The sequence below is a fragment of the Lutra lutra genome, chromosome 1 (genome assembly GCF_902655055.1).
Source record: "Lutra lutra chromosome 1, mLutLut1.2, whole genome shotgun sequence".
Taxonomy (NCBI): domain Eukaryota; kingdom Metazoa; phylum Chordata; class Mammalia; order Carnivora; family Mustelidae; genus Lutra; species Lutra lutra.
The window spans coordinates 62,007,220-62,028,656 of NC_062278.1; the positions used below are offsets into that span (position 1 = coordinate 62,007,220).

General features: G+C 37.0%; 1 protein-coding gene across 8 annotated transcripts in view; it reads right to left on the reverse strand.

Moving 5' to 3' along the window:
- Window positions 1-21,437, reverse strand: part of ZBTB20 (zinc finger and BTB domain containing 20) — an 814,654-nt gene that overhangs the window by 183,171 nt on the left and 610,046 nt on the right. For 7 of the 8 annotated variants that reach the window (XM_047725341.1, XM_047725317.1, XM_047725348.1 and 4 more), the window contains one exon: window positions 836-875. The gene's annotated coding sequence lies outside the window, so the exon portion shown is untranslated. Of the gene's footprint in view, window positions 1-835; window positions 876-21,207; window positions 21,287-21,437 lie in introns of all 8 variants that reach the window. The other variant, XM_047725325.1, reaches the window with a different exon arrangement.

The following is a 21,437-nucleotide window of genomic DNA, read 5'->3' on the forward strand; positions in this document are numbered from 1 at the left end:
GTGACTGCCCCTGGACCAGTAGCATGTTTGGACGGCGTCTCATGTAGTGAGTAACTATGATTATTTGGGTTCACTGCTGCAGAAACTCTTATGAGCAGCCCGACATAAAACCTATCCAACCCATTCCATGCAGCCTGGTTTAGGCTTTAAAGAACAAATGTTCTCTCTTTTCATCTGGAATCAAGTTTTCTGTCTCTTTTTTCCCCCTCTCTTTTCAAATGACTTCTCATCTTTTCTAAAAAAGGACAGTACCTTCCATACCCCTCTTAGCACATGTAATGTCAGATTTCTCTCTCTCTCTCTCTTTTTTCTGGACTTGTGATGACAGACACAATTTTAGCCTAAATGGATCCAGCCTGATAGTTCACACTTGTACTTCTTGAGTAAAAGGGTATTGGAAATTTAGTCCATAAATGAAAGCTCTGACCCAGAAGTTGAAATTAAAAACTATTGGACCTAGAGATGGGTGTGTAACCTAAGAAAAAATAATTGCCCATTTACTGACATTGGACCCAAAGCCCAACTGTTGAAGATATCTAGCTGAGGAATGTAAGCTCCAGGGTAGAGGAGCAGTGACTTCTGCAAACAGCAGCTGTGGCTGAGTGAAAGGCAGTCTTTATAGGAGTCCAATGCCTAAGGCCCCGGTCTTTTCAGCTCCCTCATGGATGGCAACTACTACCACCACCAACAGCACCAAACCAAACCCAAAGGAAGCTAACAGGTAGCGAAGAAATGCAGGAAACCACAACAAAGCCAACGAGAAAACATGCCAACAAAGATGGAATTTCCCCAATGCGACGCCTTCTTGAAAAGTAAAGAAACCACTTTTACTTACATAAAGAGAAGGGGCAGGCCACAGACTGATGGTCACAGAACTGGAAAAACAAAAACAAAAACAAAGAATTAAAAATAAACCCTGAGATACCACAGGGAGAAGGAAAACCAATCTAAGTTATAGACAGAACTGGTTGCTCCTGAGGATGGGCAGTAGGAGCCTGTTTTATTACCTGTAGCCTAAGGAAAAAAAAGAGATCCAGCCCCATAAAATTTTCCAAAGGTGTGACCTCCTGCTATATGACCAACACAGTATTTCCAGGCACAAGGAGTGTCAACTTCTTTCTTCGTTAACTTCATTCTGATCCAAATGGTATGGCTATTTTCTAGAGCTGTGCTCTTCAATATGGTAGCCACTCTATATATTATCTATTTACGTTAGTTAAACTTGAATAAAAAACTGAAATGTTTAGTTCCTTTGTCACACCAGCCACATTTCAAGGGCTCAATAACCACCCGTGTCTGGTGGCTGTCTTAGAGGTAGAACATTTCTATCACTGCATAAATATCTATTGGGCAGTACTGAGGAGAACAGGTAAAGGCTTTACTGTATAGTACAGGACACATTTAAACTAATTTTGACAAAGATGAATAAAACTCTGATGATAAACTTTGGCTCTTTTAAGGGTAAATTCAGTATGCTTAATGCCCAGAAGATCCTCTGGACAGAGGTAACCCTCCACACATCATTGCTCCTCAGCAGGAGGAGGCTGATACGACTCAGCCTCGTGTTGGCTTGGTGAGGACAGAGGACTGCATGCCGCCTCCTCAGCCCCTTCTCTCCGGCCTAGGAGTGTCCCCTCTGACAGAATGATTTTGAATGAAAACGTCTCTCTCCCAAAACCCATCTCTAATGATGAAAACCCCAAGTTTGGGGGAGTTGATCTTAACAGCTTTTCCTTCTGTATTTCAAATGATAATTCTCCTTTGTAATCTTCAACTCATAAGCCAAATGAGTTATGATGAGACTGGCCTGCTCACCACTGTTTTGACAGCTTCTATTATAGAAAAATAAAACTGAAGTAACAAAAGATCCCTGAGAGATTAACAAAACAAACAGGGATACTAAGAAAACAAAGCAGGTCTCTCTACCCATACCCTACTCGGATATGTCAAGGACTTAATGTATGCTGACTGAATTCTTGCCTCTCTGACACCATGATTTTAACCACTTCATAGAAGGTCTCCAGAAATATGCAAAACAAGTCATACAAAAGAGATCAAGTAGGGGATCTGATTATATAAGTTAGCAGCATAGAACAAGACTAGAGCAAACACAAACAAACCTGTTGATTAAAGAGATTTCACTACTAAACAAGTCTTCTAGACAAGTGCACTATCATAGAAGTTCCTACAAAGGAAAAGTTTTCTCTTTATAGCTAATGTGAAACCCTGTCTATGCACATGTCAATATGAAGGATGGTGCTTCCTTCCTTGAACAATAAGAGTTAAGGTGAAAATCTGCAGCCTGGATCATAATATATGCTAACACAAGAGAGGCTGGGAGTCTCCAATGCTTTCACAAAATTGATGAGTTTAATGAAAACTTTAAGCAAGATAATTAGAGTATGTATGATTCATTGGAAGTACACACACACACACACACACACACACACACACACACACTTGAAAAATATATGAAGATTGACTAGTCTTCAAAGATTTTAAAGTTCTAAGTTTTGCTACATTCTAGTCCCTTCTACAAGCCAGGATCCTAGACCATTGCGCCAACCTATTTTTAAAATATCCTTCCTTCCTCCCCCTCTCCCCCCTTCCCTTTTTTCCTTCCTTCCCAACTTTTTTGAGCTTGCTTTTCCCCCCAACCTTTGTGAAAAAGGAGAAAAATATGATTAGTGGTTATCTATGAAATATGCTCACTTATCATTTCTCTGTTGCATGTTATAAACCCAATAACTCTCAATAATACATTATGCTTTTTTAAAACTATAGCATTTATGTTCTTATATCGGAGCACATAACTTTCCTTTTCAAGTTTCTAGGAGCATTTATTCATAAAAGTTTATCAGTCAAAGTTAAATTTTTGATGTTACCAAAGAGATCAATGTAAATTGTACCCAGATTGACTAATACATCTAAGGTCTGGAATGAGAAGAGATGTCTTTCCAGGATGTCAAGTGACACACAGACTGCCAATGACAGGAATCCAAGATGGAGAGAAAAATCACAGTGTGTATGTCACAGTCTAAGACAAATTAAAGCCAAGTTAATTGAAGATTTTATTGGATATAATTGTCGTCTTTATATATTAATGAAAAACAATAATACCTATCCCAAATTTAATATTAAGACTAAAAATTTAATCTCAGAGTTCTTATACAATTTATAAATGTTCATAAACGTCAAAAGGCCCCTACTTCTTGATTGAATTACAATCTGCAATTTTGAGAATATGTATTAATCTACATAGGTTTATTCCTGTTCAGTTCAAATTGTTATTTTATTGATATGTATGCCCTTTCTGCCTAAGTGATATTCACCTTATATGTCTGTAAGCTGTTTTCATCTGAAATGCAAAGAATTATCTATATAGTTTTGCATACAGTGAAAAACATTTGCATTAAGCATGCTAGGCTCAAAGCATAAATATCTAGCAAAGGATACATAACTATAAAGCCCAAATGAATCAGGACCTTAAAACATGGTGGGGGAGGCAAGAGTAGAGAGGGGAAAAGGGGTGGTTTATGGTGAAGTCTAATTGTGTTCTGTGATTTCCCAGTAGAAATTATTGTATAGTGTCAATCTCTAAGGAACTAAATGTATTATTAATTAAATGTATTATTAATAAAGATTAGTCAATTCTGATTTCAGTTTATGTAATGTTCAAGGGCAATGGTTTCCAACGTTTTGAGGTGATACGGATCCCTGTAAGAATCCCTCCCCAAAGAAATTCCTTAAAAACACCGAATTTCAAGAATCTTCCAGGCTCCATGAAGGTCATCCATGAATTCCAGTTTAGCCACCCTTGGCCTAGGGGAGAGGGGAGAAAAAGCCCATGAAATCCCACTGCTTAACACCTCTAGGAAGCTGAACAAGTCACTATAAGCTGGAGCCAGGAGCAAACAACATGTATAGAAAATAGACTAATTCTGTGGCATATATAATGGATAAAAGGAGTGTGTTAGGCTGAGAACATTCTAACAAGCACATCAAAGAACAATACATACAACATGATTCTAGTTACTAAAAGAAACAAACCCAGGAAAAATAAAACAAGATGAAATCAGAGAGAGAGACAAACCATAAGAGACTCTTAAGCATAGGAAACAAACTGAGGGTTGCTATAAGGGAGGGGGGTGCGGGATGGAATAGTTGGGTGATGAACATTGGGGAAGGCACGTGATGTAAAGAGCACTGGGTGTTCTATGGGGCTGATGAATCACTGAACTCTACCTCTGAAACTAATAATATACTCTATGTTAATTAATTGATTTTAAATTTAAAAAAAAGGACCCCCCCAACAAATAAAAGAAAATAGAGCTCTACGTGGGTGCATACAGCTAGGGACACACAGACCCCTCTCAAGGTCTCCCAGACTCTGACTTACCTAGTTCTTTATAATTTCTTTTTAAAAAGTCCACAGAGGCTTAGGAACAGTGAGGTAGAGGAGTAGCGAGCAGAGAAATGAGAGGAGCTGCTATTTACTCAGCACCTTCTGTGGCTGCAGGCATCCTGCGAAGGAAATGCTTCTCAGATTTGAATGGGGGCCTACCCAGGGATGGGGAGCAATGTAACAGGAGTGCACCAGGCCGCGGAATACATAATCAAGACATGACTGTCTTTTTGGAGGGTCGGTTGTCCTTGTGGCTAAGTAGTTTAAACTCTTATTTGTACATATGTTGATTTATCCGATAACCATTTCTTGGATGTTATAGAAGAAATAAAAGAGCCACTGTTCTTGTCCTCATGGAATTTCTGGTTCAGTGAAACAAGTAAAAGCATATTGTGGAGTAGAATGCAGAATGTGATGTATCTGTAGGAGGAACCTTGAGAGCTCCCTGAAAAGTCTCATGTGTGTCGGACTACTTCAAGCAATGGCCCGCAGCCTGAGGACTGACTCGATCACTTGCTCTATCCTGAGGATCACCTCCGTGTAAGAGTTTGGAAAGCAGCATTAGCTGTAGATCATTTCATCTTGACTAGAAGAGCAAAACAGTGTTAACTTCCAATTTACTACAGAACTAGGGAGATTTGAGAAATTAGGAAACTTACCCCAAGTTCAAATCCCACAGCTGCTGGGATCTGAATAAGTATGTTCCAAAGTCTACATATTTTTAGCCACTCAATTACGCTACATCTAGGTATTTCCCATTTTATGTTTCCCCTTGAAATCTGGGCTCATTCAGGATTTTGTAGGCTAGCTTAAGCTTCTCCTTTGGAAGGAGACAGGTTTGGCTTGATTTGTATTCTAAATATTTCACAGTGGTAAGGGAAAGCTATTATTATACCCATTTTATGGTGCGGAAGCCGAGCCACTTGCCAGCTGAGGTATCTGGCTGGGTTAAAAACAGAATCGGGTTGTCAGTCTTTCATTCCTCTTGACTGACTGAAGGCTCCGCAGCAGTACTGTCTAAGGGCTTTTTTGTACATGGGCTTCAAACTGGTGGAGAAAGAGTGAGAGAAACTTTGCAAAGGGAAAATAATAGTGCAATACAAAAATGGAAAATAAGTAATCATAACTCACTCATGAAAACTGGTTACTTTTAGCACTGTGAATAGAAAAGAGAGAGCTTATTCATCACAAATGAATCAGAAAATTAGAATGTGTCACAGCATTGATGATAGAGCTGAGGAATTCAGATGAAGTGAAGTTCAACACTTATCCTTGTATCTGAAGAGGGTAAATGGTGTGACAACAGGACAGAAATGACCTTTTACATGCGCCTGTAATCTTTCCAGTCTTTTCTCTTCAACCCTCTCTCTAGAAGTTAGATGGGTTTATATCTTTGTTTTCTATGGGTAGAGATAGTATTTTAACATACTTTTAATGTTCTAGAAGTATTGTGTTAATTAATTCTTATGTGGGAGTCATTCCAAACAGTAGGATGAAGATTTTTACCTTATTGATTTTCCTAATACCTTTCTGGCTTCTGTGTTTTCAAAGGCTGAGGCACTATTGGATTTTTAGATTCACATGTCTCTCAGAATAAGTGCCAGCTTCATAGGTTCCTGTCAATTGATATTCCATCTTCTCTATGGATACAGATTCAAGAAATTTTATGCTAGATTTAATGACATTTCATGCACCCTGAATTCAGAGTTTTTTAATTCCCTATTTTCTATCTGGCAAAAGGTTTACAAGTTAAAGTCAGATGGAAGCGTTATTTGGAAGTGCATACAGAACATGTGTAATCTCCCACTGGCTAGATTTTGGAGTCTCCTGAAGACAAGGCTCTTGAGGTATTTTCATTCCTTTTGGTCAGTCTTGAGAAGATTATAAATGCCACAAATGGTCATTCATATCTTAGGATCTGCTTTTCAAGACCATAACATTTTTGGATCCATCTTGAAAAGAATGATAAGGAAATCAATGGTGCCTTACCTCTCCTTAGTATGCTCTGTTAAATCTGAAAAGCATGTGTCTTAAAAAAAAATTAGGTGATGAAATAATGATCAATAAAAAAAGAGAATTCAAAAGCTGAAGTTCAGCATTTAGGTCTAGGACTTTTCTAGGTCTGAGACATTGCTAACACATCTTGACCTTCCACCCCATCCCATACAAATCCTCCTGACTCTCTCTGATTCTTACAGGTATAGGACCTGAAAGATAAGAATGAAATAAAAGCTGGAGAGCTGGGTGGGGTGGCAGGGCAGGGACTGAATTCATTTAATACATTCAGGATGATTTCTTATAGCTTCTAAAATAGACCTAACTCTGTTATGAAGGCAGTCAAGAGCTCTCTACAATATGATCCCAACCAACCTTTCCTTCTATATCTCAAACTCCTGAAATTGTAGATTCATGGGTTTCAAACAGATTGGTATACCAGGACCTTTTATTATAGTACATTGATATCCTTTAGAGGATGCTAAAAAGGTCTGGCATTGTTATCATGTGGTCCAATCAATTAGAAATATCTGGTCATAATGCTGCTCACAGACCACCACTAATGTCATTTGGTACAAAAAGGTTGAGTCTATTGCAAGGGAAACTCATCCTGAGATTCCTCGGTGTGTAAACACAGAAAGTAACATGTTAGTGGTACAGAGGGCTTTGGAATAAATACAGGCACAGCAGGAGAAAGAAACATCCAGATCAGTGTGAACAGAAGGCTGTCTTTACTCAAATGGTTTCCTCAAATGTTTTTTTTTTTAATTCAAAGGAAAAAATCATGACATAAAATTTATACCAAAAGCTATAAATTAAGTGAGTACTTATACCCAATGATCTGTTAGATACTAAACCAAGAAGACAGCATGGGCACAGTATGTGTTTTAAAGACCTAGAAAGAGCTTTCTACAATATAGATCGAAAAAGGTTACTTTTGTCCTTGTCACCATCAACTATTTGCTTAAGAGAATCCAAGATCTTTAACAATCTGGCCCCAATCCACCTCTCTCAGTTTTTGTTTGTTTGTTTGTTTGTTTGTTTCTGGCTCTCCCCACCGCCCACCGCCCCCCAACACTGCTGCTTCCTTCTATTCTGTGACAGGCTGTTGGCTCCTCCCTGAACACGCCTAGGACATCTTTGTCTTTGAGCCTTTGCTAACAGTTCACACTTGAATCTCCCAAGCCTAGCATAGTGTCCTAAACACAGCATGACCATTCAACATTTGTTGAATAAATGCTGTCTGTCTATTTTAGGAGACAAAGATGATAGAAAAAAAGTTGTTAAATCAGTAAATAAATAGCACAAGAGAGAGGTCAAGGAAAAGTTAATTTTAGTGCGTTTTAGGAGTGGGGGCAAGATGAGCTTTAAGATTAGGAAAACTGATGCTCTTTATTCTTGGGTCTAGCCAATGCTATGAGTCAGTTACTTTTTTGGGAACAAGTTTCAACCTCAAGGTTAAATGAACACAAATGCTCTGTCCATCAGCATATAATGAAAAATCTGTGGCTACTTCCACATCAGCACAGTGAAATTAAAATATGCAGTGTCTTTCTCAGAGGCTTCATATATGACAGAACTTTTTAAAATAGTCCCCTTTGCCACTCTTATACAGAAAGAGCCATAAAAACAAAAATAAATGTTTAAAACACTGGGATAATTTTGCCTCAGAAAGAAAAAGCTAAGGTATATCTTGATGGTTTTATGGCTGTAAGAGTTGTTATAAAGAAGATAATGATCGACATTTTTGTCCTAGGGCATAATGATATTAAACTGTCCAGTGAGGAATTTAAGTTAAAACTTAAAGATGAACATCCTAAATGTGCAAGTGGTAAATAATCAAATAGATTGCTAAGAGCAGTTATGAAATTTCTATCTTCATGGCTATTTAAAAATAGGAAAGATCTTCTTCTATTTTGGATGGAATAAATGCAGCTCTGCCTCCAGTCAGGAGATAGATTCAATAACTTCTCTCATCGTGAGCTCTTTATGACTACAAAATCCTGTAACATGTTGATCCTAAAAATTGTACAGAATCACAACACAGTTGAGTAAAATACATTCTACAGTTTGAAGAGGATTAGGCAATACAAAAAATCTGTAAGTCACTGAATTCAAAACAGTATCTATAATGCTTATGTCTTGATTCAATTTGCCAAGTGTATATGTCACAAATAGAATTGAGGAAAAACGTACTTGAACCTACTATAGTTTAAACATATGATTAGCTATAGTAAAACATTCTAACAATTAATGCTTTCATGTCTAAGAAATTTAGCTGAATATTTCATAAACCTGGTATGACTATGCATATTAACTCAATCTCCAATTTAAAACAAAAAGTTAGAAAAGACCAGAAAAATAGTATAAGAACTCACTATTATTATTCCCAGGACTATGATCAAAGACATGGGAGAACCAGTGAACAAGTCCTTTTAAATGACCAAAATGGGCCCCATATGATTAAGAATGTAAATCTAATAACAGACTAAGAGAAAGCTCTCACGGGGATGGCAAGTTACTGGATTTCTTGTCTATTTACCTTGCAGTTTTGGAACTCAGCAGGTATCCATTACATACAGCACACAGGGTTAGATGAACAGTTCCAATGTCCTTGTCTGAACCAACTTCATATAAGCAGTTTGATACATTTCTTAAATAGAAGATGAGCCTATTCTATCTATGGCCCACATTTGGACTGGATCACTGAACTATTGCCCAACTCTTATAAGCAAAGCACTAACATGTACCAATCAACAGTCAGCCCATACCAGAGGCATCAGGAAGGTCAAAATACACACACATAAGAAATTGGCAGTACATTATAGAAGAAAGCTATTTCTAAAGATGGACTTTGGCTACTAAAGCCTTTGAGTGTTATTCAAACTTTGTTAGTAAAAAAATCAGTCCCAATGTAACTTGTAATAATCTGGTTTAAAAAAAAGATTGGGAGAAAGAAACATAGTTTATATTGCAACACACTATTTTCATAAGAACATGAATCAAAGAGATAAACTATGCCAATTTCTTCATAGCTAACTTGTTATAGGATATTATTCTAGTCTTCACTAATTACTTCTTGAGGTTAGTTATGCTATGATCAGGATTTGGAAGGATAGAGGTCTAAGACTGTTCAAAAGAAACATTTTTGTTGTTGTTGCTGTTGTTCAATATCACTACAGAAGAAAAAAAAAAGCATTAAGCTGACTCTGACAACCTAACTAGGATAATGGTTGCTGCATGTAGCCATTGCTTATGCTGTTTCAAATTACAGGAGTGAACTCAACAGCAAGGGTGTCAAGCTAACCACTAGCTTGAATTTTGAAAAGTTATGGTACAATAAGCAATAACATCGGTTGTTAGAATTTATAAAACTTACACCAAAACTTATGAATGCAGCAAAAGCAGTTCTGCGAGAAAAGTTCATAGTGATAAATGCCTACCTCAAGAAATAAGAAAAATCTCATATAAAAAGAAAAATCTCAAATAAAAATGACCTATCTTTACACCTTAAGGAACTAGAAAAGGAACAAACAGAGCCCAAAGCTAGTAGAAAAAAGGAAGTAACAAAGACCAAAGTAGAAACAAATGAAATAGAGACCAAAAAACTAGATCAATAAAACCAGAGATGGTTCTTCAAAAAGATAAGCAAAATTAAAAATCTTTAGTTAGATTCACCAAGAAAAAAAGACAGAGGGCTCAAATAAATAAAATCAGAAAGGAGAGAGGTGACATTAAAACTTATATCACAGAAATACAAAGGATCTAGGTGGTTACTATGAACAATTATATGCCAACAAGTTGGACAAACTAGAAAAAATGGATATATTTCTGGAAACATGCAACCTGAATCATCAAGAAATAGAAAATTCAAACCGACCAATTACTAGTAAGGAGATTAAACCAGTAATTTAAGAACTCGCTACATACAAAAGTCCAAGACCAGACGGTATCAATGGTGAATTCTACCAAACGTTCAAAGAAAAATTAATATTGATTCTTCTCAACCTCTTTCAAAAAACAGAAGAAGAGGGAACATTTCCAAACTCATTTTATGAGGCCAACATTACCCTCGTGCCAAAACAAGACAAAGATACCATAAGAAAAGAAAATTATGGACCAATATCCCTGATGAATATAGACTAAAAATTCCTCAACAAAATATTAGCAAACCTAATTCAACAATAAATCAAAAGGTTTGTTCAGCATAACAGATAGGATTTATTTCAGGGATGCAAGGATGGTTCAACATGTGCAAATCAATCAGAATGATACACCACATTAACAAAATAAAGGATAAAAATTATAAGATCATTTCAATAGATGCAGCTGAAAACTTTACCCTCTAGGATCAGGAACAAAACAAGGATACCCATTTGTGCCACTTTTATTCAACACAGTACTGGAAATCCTAGTCAGAGCACTCAGTCAAGAAAAAGAAATAAAAGACAGCTATATTGGAGAGGAAGAAGTAAAACTGTCAGTATTTGCAGATGACATGATACTACATATAGAAAATCCTAAAGACTCCACCAGAAAACAAAACAAAAGAAAAAAGTTATAACTAACAGTGAATTCAGTGAGGTTGCAGGATACAAAAATCAATACACAGAAATCAGTTGCATTTCTATATAGTAACAGCAAACTATCAGAGAAAGTAAGAAAATAATTCCACTTATAGTTGCATCAAAAAGAATGAAACACTCAGGAATAAATTAAACCAAGGAAGTGAAAGACCTGTATACTGAAAACTAGAAGATGTGGATGAAAGAAACTGAAGACACAAATAAATAGTAAGATATTCTGTGCTTGTGGATTATAATAATTAATATTGTTAAAATGTCCATACTACCCAAAGCAATCTACAGATTCAATGCAATCTCATAAAAACTGCAATGGCACTTTTCGCAGAAATAGAAGAAAGAATTCTAAAATTTGTGTGGAAATATGAAGACTCCCAATAACCAAAGAAATCTGGAGAAAGAAGAACAAAACCAGAGGCATCAAGGTCCCTGATTTCAAACTCTATTACAAAGCTGTAGTAATCAAAACAGTATGGTATTAAAAAAATTTTAAAATATTAAAAAAAAAAAAACAAAAAAACCCCACTACAGTTTTGGTGTTAAAGGAGACACATAGATTAATAGAACAGAATGGAGATCCCAGAAATAAACTCATTTACATATGGTCAATTAATTTATGACAAAGAAGCCAAGAATATCCAATGAGGAAAGTACAGTAGCTTCAATAGAGAGTGTTGAGCAAACTGGATAGCCATACACAATAAAATGAAACTAGACCACTACTTTATACCACACACAAAAATTAATTCAAAATAAATTAAAGACTTGAATGTAGAAGAAACTCCTAGAAGAAAACATAGGTGGTAAGCTCCTTGACATTGGTGTTGGTGATGACTTTTTGAATTTGATACTAAAAGCAAAGGCAACAGAAGCTAAAATAAACAAGTGAGACTGTGTCAAACTAAAAATATTCTGCATAGCAAAGAAAACCATCAACAAAATGAAAAGGCAGCTTACTGAATGGGAAAAAATATTTGCCAATTATATATCCAATAAGGGGTTGCTGTCCAAAATATATAAAGAACTAATACAACTGAATAGTAAAAAGAAATCCGATTAAGAAAGTGGGCAGAGGATCTGAATAGATATTTCCTTTTTTTTTCCCCTCTCTCTCTTTTTTCTTTTAAGATTTTATTTATTGGAGAGAGAGAGGGGGAGAGCGTGTGTATGTGCAGCCATATGTGTGGGAAGAGGGGCAGAAGGGGAGTCAAAGAATCCCAGGCAGACTTCACACTGAGCGTAGAGCCCAACACAGGACTCAGTCTCATGACTCTGAGATCATGACCTGAGCTGAAACCAAGAGTCTGACACTTAACCAACTGAGCCATCCAGGCACCCCAAATAGACATTTTTCTAAAGAAGACATGCAGATGGCCAATAGGTACAATGAAAAGATGCTCAATGTCACTAATCATCAAGAAAGTGAAAGTCATAACCACAATGAAATATCTCCTCACATCTGTTAGAATGGTTATTTATCCAAGTGATAAGAAATAAGGGTTGGCATGGATGTGGGAGGGAGGGAATCATTGTGCACTGTTGGTGGGCATGCAAATTAGTGTAGTCATTATGGAAACTAGAATGAAGTTTCCTCAAAAAATTAAAAATAGGACTACTATATGATCCAGCAATTCTACTTCTGGATATTTATCTGAAGAAAATGAAAATATTAACTCAAAAATATATATGCATGTCCATGTTCAATGCAGTATTTTTTTTATATAATAGCCAAGATATGAAAAGAACCCGAATGTCCATCAGTGGATGAATAAAGAAAATGTGGTATATATACACAATGGAATATTATTCAGTCATCTCAAAGAAAGGACATTTGTGACAACATGGATGAAACTTGAGGGCATTATGCTATGTGAAATAAGACAAGAAAAAGACAAATACCATACGATCTCACTTATATGTGATATTCAAAAAACAAAAACAAAAACCAAGCTCATAAATACAGAAAACAGATTGGTGGTTGCCAGAGGTGGGGGTTGGGGAGTAGGCAAAATGGGTGCAGTTAGTCAAAAAGTACACCAATCCATTTATAAAATAAATAAGTGATGGGGATATAACGTACATGTCCACATGGTAACTATAGTTAATCATACACTATCGAATATTTGGAAGTTGCTAAAAGAGTAAATCTTAAAAGTTCTTATCACACCAAAAAAATTCTGGAACTACACGTGGTGACAGGTGTTAACTAAACTTGCGGTGATCATTTTGCCATATATACAAACATTGAATCATCATGTTGTATACCTGAAGCCAATATATTATTCTCTTATAATGTATGTCGATGAAACCTCAACAAAACAAAAAAAAAGCATTCATAGAACTTACTGATGGCCTGTCTCCATCTCTTCTTATTCCCACATCCATATTTTCACCTCGACATGCCTATCATATCAGACAGTTGAAGAAAAAGAAACAAATCTGACTGGGACTGCCTCAGTGGGGACACTCTCGGTCAGCTCTCTGTCCTCAAGTCCAACTTGTTCTCAGTTATCTGAAAAATCTATTAATTTAATTCAACACTTCCTCTCAGGGGAATCTGCTTTTTCTTAACTGTCTTTATAAGCTCTAGATTCAGGTTTTTCCACAGGCAATGGAGGAAGTATGGCAATTTTGTTTGTAGGTGGTGGTGGTGGTGGATTCTGCTTTGGAATTTTCAAATTTTTCAATTTTACTGCTTCTCCAACTCAAGAAGCAAACAGGAATGTTTTGTACTGACACTTTACTAGAATATTCTTCAGTAGAGATTTCCTCACAGTTAATCTCCACTGGTTCTGGGCCTTTGGTTAGCACATACTGAAGGAGTCTTTTTCGCCATATCTCTCAAAACTCTGCTTGTGCAAATTTCCCTGTAAATACCTGAATTCTCAGATTCACCTATTAACGATCTAGGCATTGAGGATGCTTCCTGCCTGTTTTTTCACCTCCTGCTTCAGGAAGGGCTTAGTCTATAAACAAGCTGATGGGGATCCTCCAGGCCTAATCCCTGCAGAGCTGAGCTCAGCAGCCAGGGAACCTGTGGCAGTCCACGAAACACCATGAGGAAAACAGGATTTGCCCAGACTTTCAGGAAGAAAGCACGTTGTTTCCACGATGAGACCCAGAAAATAAGGCAAGTTAAAGAAAGTGATAATATGATTTTTAAAAGAGTCCAGCGGAGGTCAGTTGCAAAAAGTGTAGATTTGCCAAGGTTTTCTCAACTGCAACTTTATTTTTTAGTGCCTGACAGAGGCCGACATCAGACATTTCGAGGGAAGTCCATTCTTCTCTGACCAGCGAAGCCCTAAGCACTGGTGCAAAAGGATTCCTTTCTTGTCTCCAAAGGCAATCAATTTGTGCCCCAGAGTCTGAGGATTCATGGGTTTCTTTTAATTTTACATGTCTGCACGTGCTTCCTCCTACATGATTTGGTCCTGAGGAAGTGACCCACCCACAACTCCACAGAGCTAATTAACCCCATACTGAGCAGGTTTTTTTCCCCTCATTTCACACATCCACTCAATGCTTTAAACGACCCAGCAGTAGCATGATCAGATGATTTTTTTTTTCTTCTCCGTGAGAAAAGCACAGTGATAGGAGACCTAGGCTATATCTGCTCTAATTCAAAACAGCAATGTAACCCGAAAGTATTACCGAATAACATTTTATCAGAGGGTGCAGAAATGCTCAAAAAATGTTTGAATTAAACACTTTTGTGTTACTCGTTCAACATACCGAGGTTTCTATTTTAAATAACAAATAATACATAATAAATACTGAGGTAGAGAAGTTTGATCTACATCCATAATTTTTTTTTTTTACATCTCATTTTACTAGAAAAGATAAAAAAGACCCAGCCCCCCTCCTTGTCTTTAGCAGTTTCAAGAGAAGGGCCAATGAGAAAATGATATAACTCATCTTTTTTTTTTTTTTTCCACTTCAAGGAATAGGCTCAGGTTTTCCCAGATTTATTTTTTGCCAAAGTGAATGCCTTGAAAACTCTGAGATGATCACTGTTTTCTAACTTTTCAAAAAAGAAAAAAGCGAACATGATGATGGTGGGTGATTTAATGGAATCAGCTTGTCAATGTGATGAAACTGAAAATGCTTTTACAGAATATGTCCACATGCTAAAATTAAAAAAGCCTTTAACATAATGTATATAGCATAGAGTGGTTTTGTCATGGCAAAAGAAAGGAGTATCATTAATTTAGACAGTAAGTGTAAGGTTCTGCTAGAAACCCTCATGGATAAATTACGGAAACTTCTTGGGCAGACAAATGGAGCCAGACTAGTCCCTAGTTCTTTTAGAAGCTATTGGAAGAGCCATCAGATTTTAAGTCTGTCATCTCTGCTATATGATAAGAACAATTCTGGGCTATTTCCTTCAGTTATACTAGTCTATGGCTTCAGAATTTTAAAGATTTATACATAAATGAACAAGAAAATGACCTCCCCTGAATGTCCCATCTTAGGCCAACTATCAGCTCTCTCACATTCTCAAAAGCATGTGTGCCAAATTGGCTCATTCTGGTATGACTTGGTCATAGAGCATGCACTTTTTGTATGACCTTTCAACCTCCTTTTCCTCTGCGAAGTGATTTATGCACACACTAATAAATGCCCAAGAATTCCATAGTTCTTAGCACAGCGGACAGTCAGTACAAGGGGAAACGAAACCTATCTAATATTTAAAATTCTTGTTTGAAGTGTCTTAAAAACTATGCTTTGGAACCAAAGACCTTGTGAAAGTTCTAAAACACATTTACTATCACTCCCTAAGCTTCTGGTAGGTATGGGTGCCAACCGGAAGGGTTAGGCGAGTAAAACTGATTCAGGAGGGAAAGAAGAGGGTCCAATGATGCACACTTTTTTTTTTTTTTTATCTTCAGTGGTCAGAAATTTTATATTTGACGTATATCCTAAATCAAGCTCTTTCATGTGTGCCTCTAGCCTTTGGCTGAAACTGCTTCATCTGGTAATCCTAAAATTGGGTTGTTGTGATTTCAAAGGCTCCTGCCCATCAGACTTTTCCAGCCTCACTGATGCTTGGGATTCTGAAGCTATTGCCACGGCCTATGAAGCCCAAACCCTCACTACCTCCTTGAACTTATTTCCCAACACTTTTCTGTAAAATTGTTCCAACTAACAATAGAATGTGGTTACCTAGATGGGTGAACAAGAACAGGAATGTGAATGGGATTGAAATGAATAAATTAAAAATTAATCACTTTATGCCCTTGTTAAAATTCAAATATCTCATTGGGGAACCTAACAAAGTTTCTGAACTTTTCTTGAGAATTGGTTAGATAAGGGAGACTATGCAAAGAACTGCCCAGATGGAGGCATGTATTAATTCATTAACTTAACAAATTTTTTTCAGAGTCTATTTTTAACCACTTTGCTAACTGGACTCCACACCTGCTCTCAAGGACCTTTCGCTCTAATGTATACTTTTGAAAGTTATACCTCCATTACCACTGACAGGTTTATTAGTCCACTTAGGTAAGTTATCATAAACATAACAACCCCCCTTGTTCCTTATTCGTTCTTTCCAATTGCTCTTTGATATCCACTAAGCCCTCATGAATGACCTCTTTATTATGGTCTGTATTATCAACTCTGCCAATTCCTACTTAGGTAAGAAACCGCTTCTCCACCACCAATTATTTTCTTTCGCAAACAGCAGAGAAAATGTTATAAAAGTCTGCCCAGAACTATTTAAATTTTAGAAATGGATCCTTACAAACTTATTTGAAACATTGCTCTTTTCATTTTGGGGGCCTCAGCCCCTAGGAAGCATATCTTGAGTTACAGGCAAATTATGAATCAGGTCTGCCAGACACAGCACTCACTACTCTCCAAGAAAGGACATTTCAGCACTCCAAAAAGGATCCTAGTCTCATTCAAGTAATCTCAATCTCAGAGAGGATTTAATGGAGCACATGTCTCTCTGGTCTCTAGGCTCCTTATAAGGAGGTATCCCTCCATCATATTTTAGTCTTTTCTAAACTTAGCAATCTTAGGTCAGTGTCAGTGAACATTATATAAAGAACACTAACTCCTCCTCAACTTATTAAACTTTTTCTTCCTCATACGCCTTTTTTAAAAAATGGAAGCATGTAATATATGTACAGAGCAGCAAGTGTTCTCTCCCCACTTCTTTTAGGCATTTCCTTATTACAAACGGTGGTGATGGAATTATAAATACCATTGTTCTACCTCCATGTTAATACTCTTATTATCTTGCATAAACAGAAGTGAACAAATACGTACATGACACCAATCAATCCTTTCTTTAAAAATGCAGTTTTCATCTTTCTAAGTAATACAGGAAGAATTAATGAACTCAACTTGTAGTTTACCTGTTTATATTTTGAATGTTAATAACGTAAAAACAAATTATTGTAGAGTTCTTTTCAGATTTACATCAGCCATTAACACTCTCCATGCCAGCACCGGATAGGAGGAGGGAGGAACTAATGACAATAGGTCTGAGTCCCCAGGGTCCACGGGTAAGGGGCTTGAGGGGCTGGAGAGGATGTTTAGCTGCTAGAGCAGGAGATTCTGACCTGTGGCGTAGGTAGGAGATATTTGCTGGCAGTGAAAATAATCTTTTCACTGGCTCGGAGGAGGTCATTTGGGGCATTAGGTGAGAGGAATATCACAACCAAACATAAAAGCTCTATTAGAGGACTAGGGCAAAGGGAAATCACTACTTGTTCCATCTCCTCATTGGTTTTCCTTCTTCCCTAGTGTGCTTTCTCTTTCCATCATGACATACTCTCTCCCCTCCATTCTTCAAGTTCTTTCCTTTAGCTCTTTATAACACAGTAGCATGTAGGGACAATTTTAGAGGATAGTAAAACCAAAAAAGAATTTAGAGAAGACTTGTGACAATAGACTTTATATATATACAAGCAAATACAACCTATATTTGATTGACCAAGAACTAGAAACTGGGACTTTTGAGATTTAAAAAATTCATGGTATGTCTGGTCATATTAATCTCTAGGCCAGCAGGTTTTTAGCTGTGCTGTAAAGAGCTTTAACAGAGTCATGAGAAGGGAAAAATTGGAATTTTATAGGGACTTATATTTGCAAGGAAAAAAGGAAATTCATTAGGGTTGTTTATTGAAATGCCCCTCAAATTATTTTTTTTAAATTTATACACAGACAATATCAAAAGAGGGAGCTTAAAAATTTTCACAGCGAGTGTGTAAACCTGGCAATTCACAGACCTGTACCTCTGGGGATAAAAATATACGTTTATAAAAAATTAAAAATTAAAAAAAATTTTTCACAGCGTTAGGAAACCACTAAACCCAGTGTATTATGTTCATCACAGTCACTCAAGCAAGTAGAGGATAAGTAGAGCATGGTATCTCACAGTGAATAACATGGTTGGCTACTTCACCAATCTGACATCTGGAGACTAGGTCCCTGGGAACAGGGCTCTCCTTACGAATACCACAGAGAGATACCAGGGTTCATCTGAATGCATAGGGCATGAGGGGTTAGCTATACAGTGTCATCCAGGATGTACCTAAAAGTATTCTCTAACCAAGCACCAAATTTTTAGCCCTGTCTTCTTGGAAAAAAAATTCCAATCCAAAGCTTATGAGAATACTTTATTTGGTCACTGGGTGGGGGTTGGGGGGAGGTTGCTGAGACAAACCATCACATTCAATGCCTAAAGGCAGGAGGAAACAAGGAAAAAGACACACAGAAAGGGAGAATGTGTGCCAAAGGAGAGATTGCCAGCTCTGGAGATTCACTAGTAAAATAAATAGAGAATCTTAGAATGAGAGAAATAAACAAGCATGCTTTGAGGGAAACAACAGTACACTTTTGGAATCTGAGGCAAAAAGTAAAAATATTTGCCTCTTGTCAATTATTATCACCATTGCCCCATTTATTCTACTTTTATATACATAAGTAACGTGCTTTCCCAAAGGATCCTCAAACTGAAACAATGGTGTTAATGATGGCAAAGCCATTAAGCTACATTAAGTTAAGTTATTTGGCAGAGTTGGGAATGAAATCCTAACCTGCAGGCTTTTTCTCAGTCTAGTCTACACCCTCCAAAGTGTTCATTCTATTTTCTGTGATTTCTTTTAGACTGATGTCAAAAGATATGTGTGGTATGGGCAGGCTTCCTTATTAGGATATACATGGCTCTAGAAAACGAGAACTTAACCTTCTCACCAAAGACTTTCCGACATTCATTTTTTCCCTTCTTTTTTTTCCCCCAGACTATTAATCTCCAGTTTCTTCTCTATCATCCAGGACCCCAAGGTTGTTACCTTTAAAGACTTCTGCTGGCTCCATTAATTTCCTCATCTATGGTTCTCAGGTGTACCCAGCTAGATCTTGAGCCCAGATGAACACACTCTGTGTTGTCCTCAGCTCCCAGGCTGCTGAACAATGCTGGACTTCCCAAACGTATAGTTTGGGGCCTCTCCAGATTCCTGGTTCCCAGCTGTTGTTTCAGAAATGCTTTACGGTTCTTTTATTATTCCCAGTCATTTGCCTTTTTTATTTCCACCTTCTGTTTATCACTCTAATTAACTCCTAACTTACCTCCTACTCTTCGTTCTGAACTAATCTTGTCTCTTTTCTTCACAGAGAAGCAGAGGTCATCAAATAATATCTCTTCCCTCCACTTCTGTCAGAATCCACCCATCACATCTCAGAGACCTTTTTCTCTAGTGCTGATGACCTGCTCCAGGATCTTATTATATCAATTACTTCTTTCTTCTGTCTTTTCCTTTTTTTTTTTTTTTTTTTTTTTTTTTTTGCTGCCTGCCAACATGCTTCAGCTGCCCTCATTTAAGACAATAGCAACCATAACAAATTAACAAATAACAAATCACCTTCCGTAGACCTGATTTTTCCCTCCTTTGTACCATCTCCAAGCTTCCTAAAACCCAGATTTATTCCTCAATGTATTAAAATCTGGTTTCTTGAGCTGTTTCTAATTAAATTGCCAAGGTCACCAAAAACCTCTGAATTGCTAGTTCCCAAGGTCCATTCTTCAACCTCATCATCTTATTTCTTTCTTTTTAAAGTCAGGTTCCTTGATGAATAATTTACACACAATTCACCCTTTTTAATACCCTTCTGTAGTTCAATAAGTTTTGAATTCTGTACTGGTTCCTTGATGTCTGTAATATAAAGACCAAATGCCTTTGATTCATACACAGTTTCCTTCAGAATCTTTAGCAGTCTTCCCCACAAAACTTAATGTTGGTCACACATTATTCAACAAAATATGGTATGTACATTCATGCCTCTTGAAAGTTTTCCATGTTCCCTCTCCATGTTACAAACATACATTTTTTTGTGTAGTATAGTAGATTATAATAATATCATATCAATTTCCATATAGACTCATGAAACAAGATGTTATTTTGACAAATTGATGTTTTCAAAATAGAAATTAAGCATCAAAATGGTACCACCTGAATGAAGATTTGTTATTTTAGTGTGATTGAGAACTGTGTCCTCCCCAAATTCATATGTTGAAGTTCTAGTCCTAGTACCACAGAACATGACTATATTTGGGAATAGGGTCATTGTAGATGTGACTAATAAAGTTAAGATCAGATAATACTGGATTGGGTGGGCCCCTAATCTAATATGATGAGGTCCTTATAAAAGGGGAAATTTGGACTTGGACATGAACACAGGGAGAATACCATGCGAAGATGAAGTCAGAGATCAGGGTGATGCTTCTACAAGCCAAAAAACATCAAAGATTGCCAGCAAACCCCAAGAAGTTAGGAGAGAGGCAAGGTTCTTCTTAGAGCCCTTGGAAGAGACTAACCCTGTGGATACTATGGATACTGTGGATACTGTGGATCTTGGGTGTCTAGCCTCTAGAACTGTGAGACATAATTTTCTGTTGTTTAAGTCGCCAGTTTATGGCACTTTGTTATGGCAGCACTAGTAAATGGACACACTTAGTAAATGAACCATCTTTGAGTACATGTGAATATTCATTATCTCATTCACTTATCAAATACAAGTGCCTACTATGTGCTAGACACTGTTCTAGGATGTTAGGATGCATGGCATCAAAATATATTTGTTGAATGAATGAATAAGAACTTGATTGTGCTCCTGCATTTCTGATGCAGTAAGCAATTAATCTATCACTCAACATAGGATTGATTTAATGAATGCTTACACTTATTCATTCAACAAATATTTATTGATACTTACTATGTGTCAAATACCATTCTGGGCACAGAGGATAAAGTTATTGAGAGGACAAGTTCTCCAACTTCATGGAGCTTAAAATCTAGTGGGAGAAAAAGATATCAATGAAGAAAACTAGTAAATAAATCACATAATTTCTCTCTGTGCCCCACACTGACAATTATACACGCTTATCCTCTAAACCCTGTAATTCTTGAACAATGCTCAGGGCGTCAGTAAATACTTTAAAATAT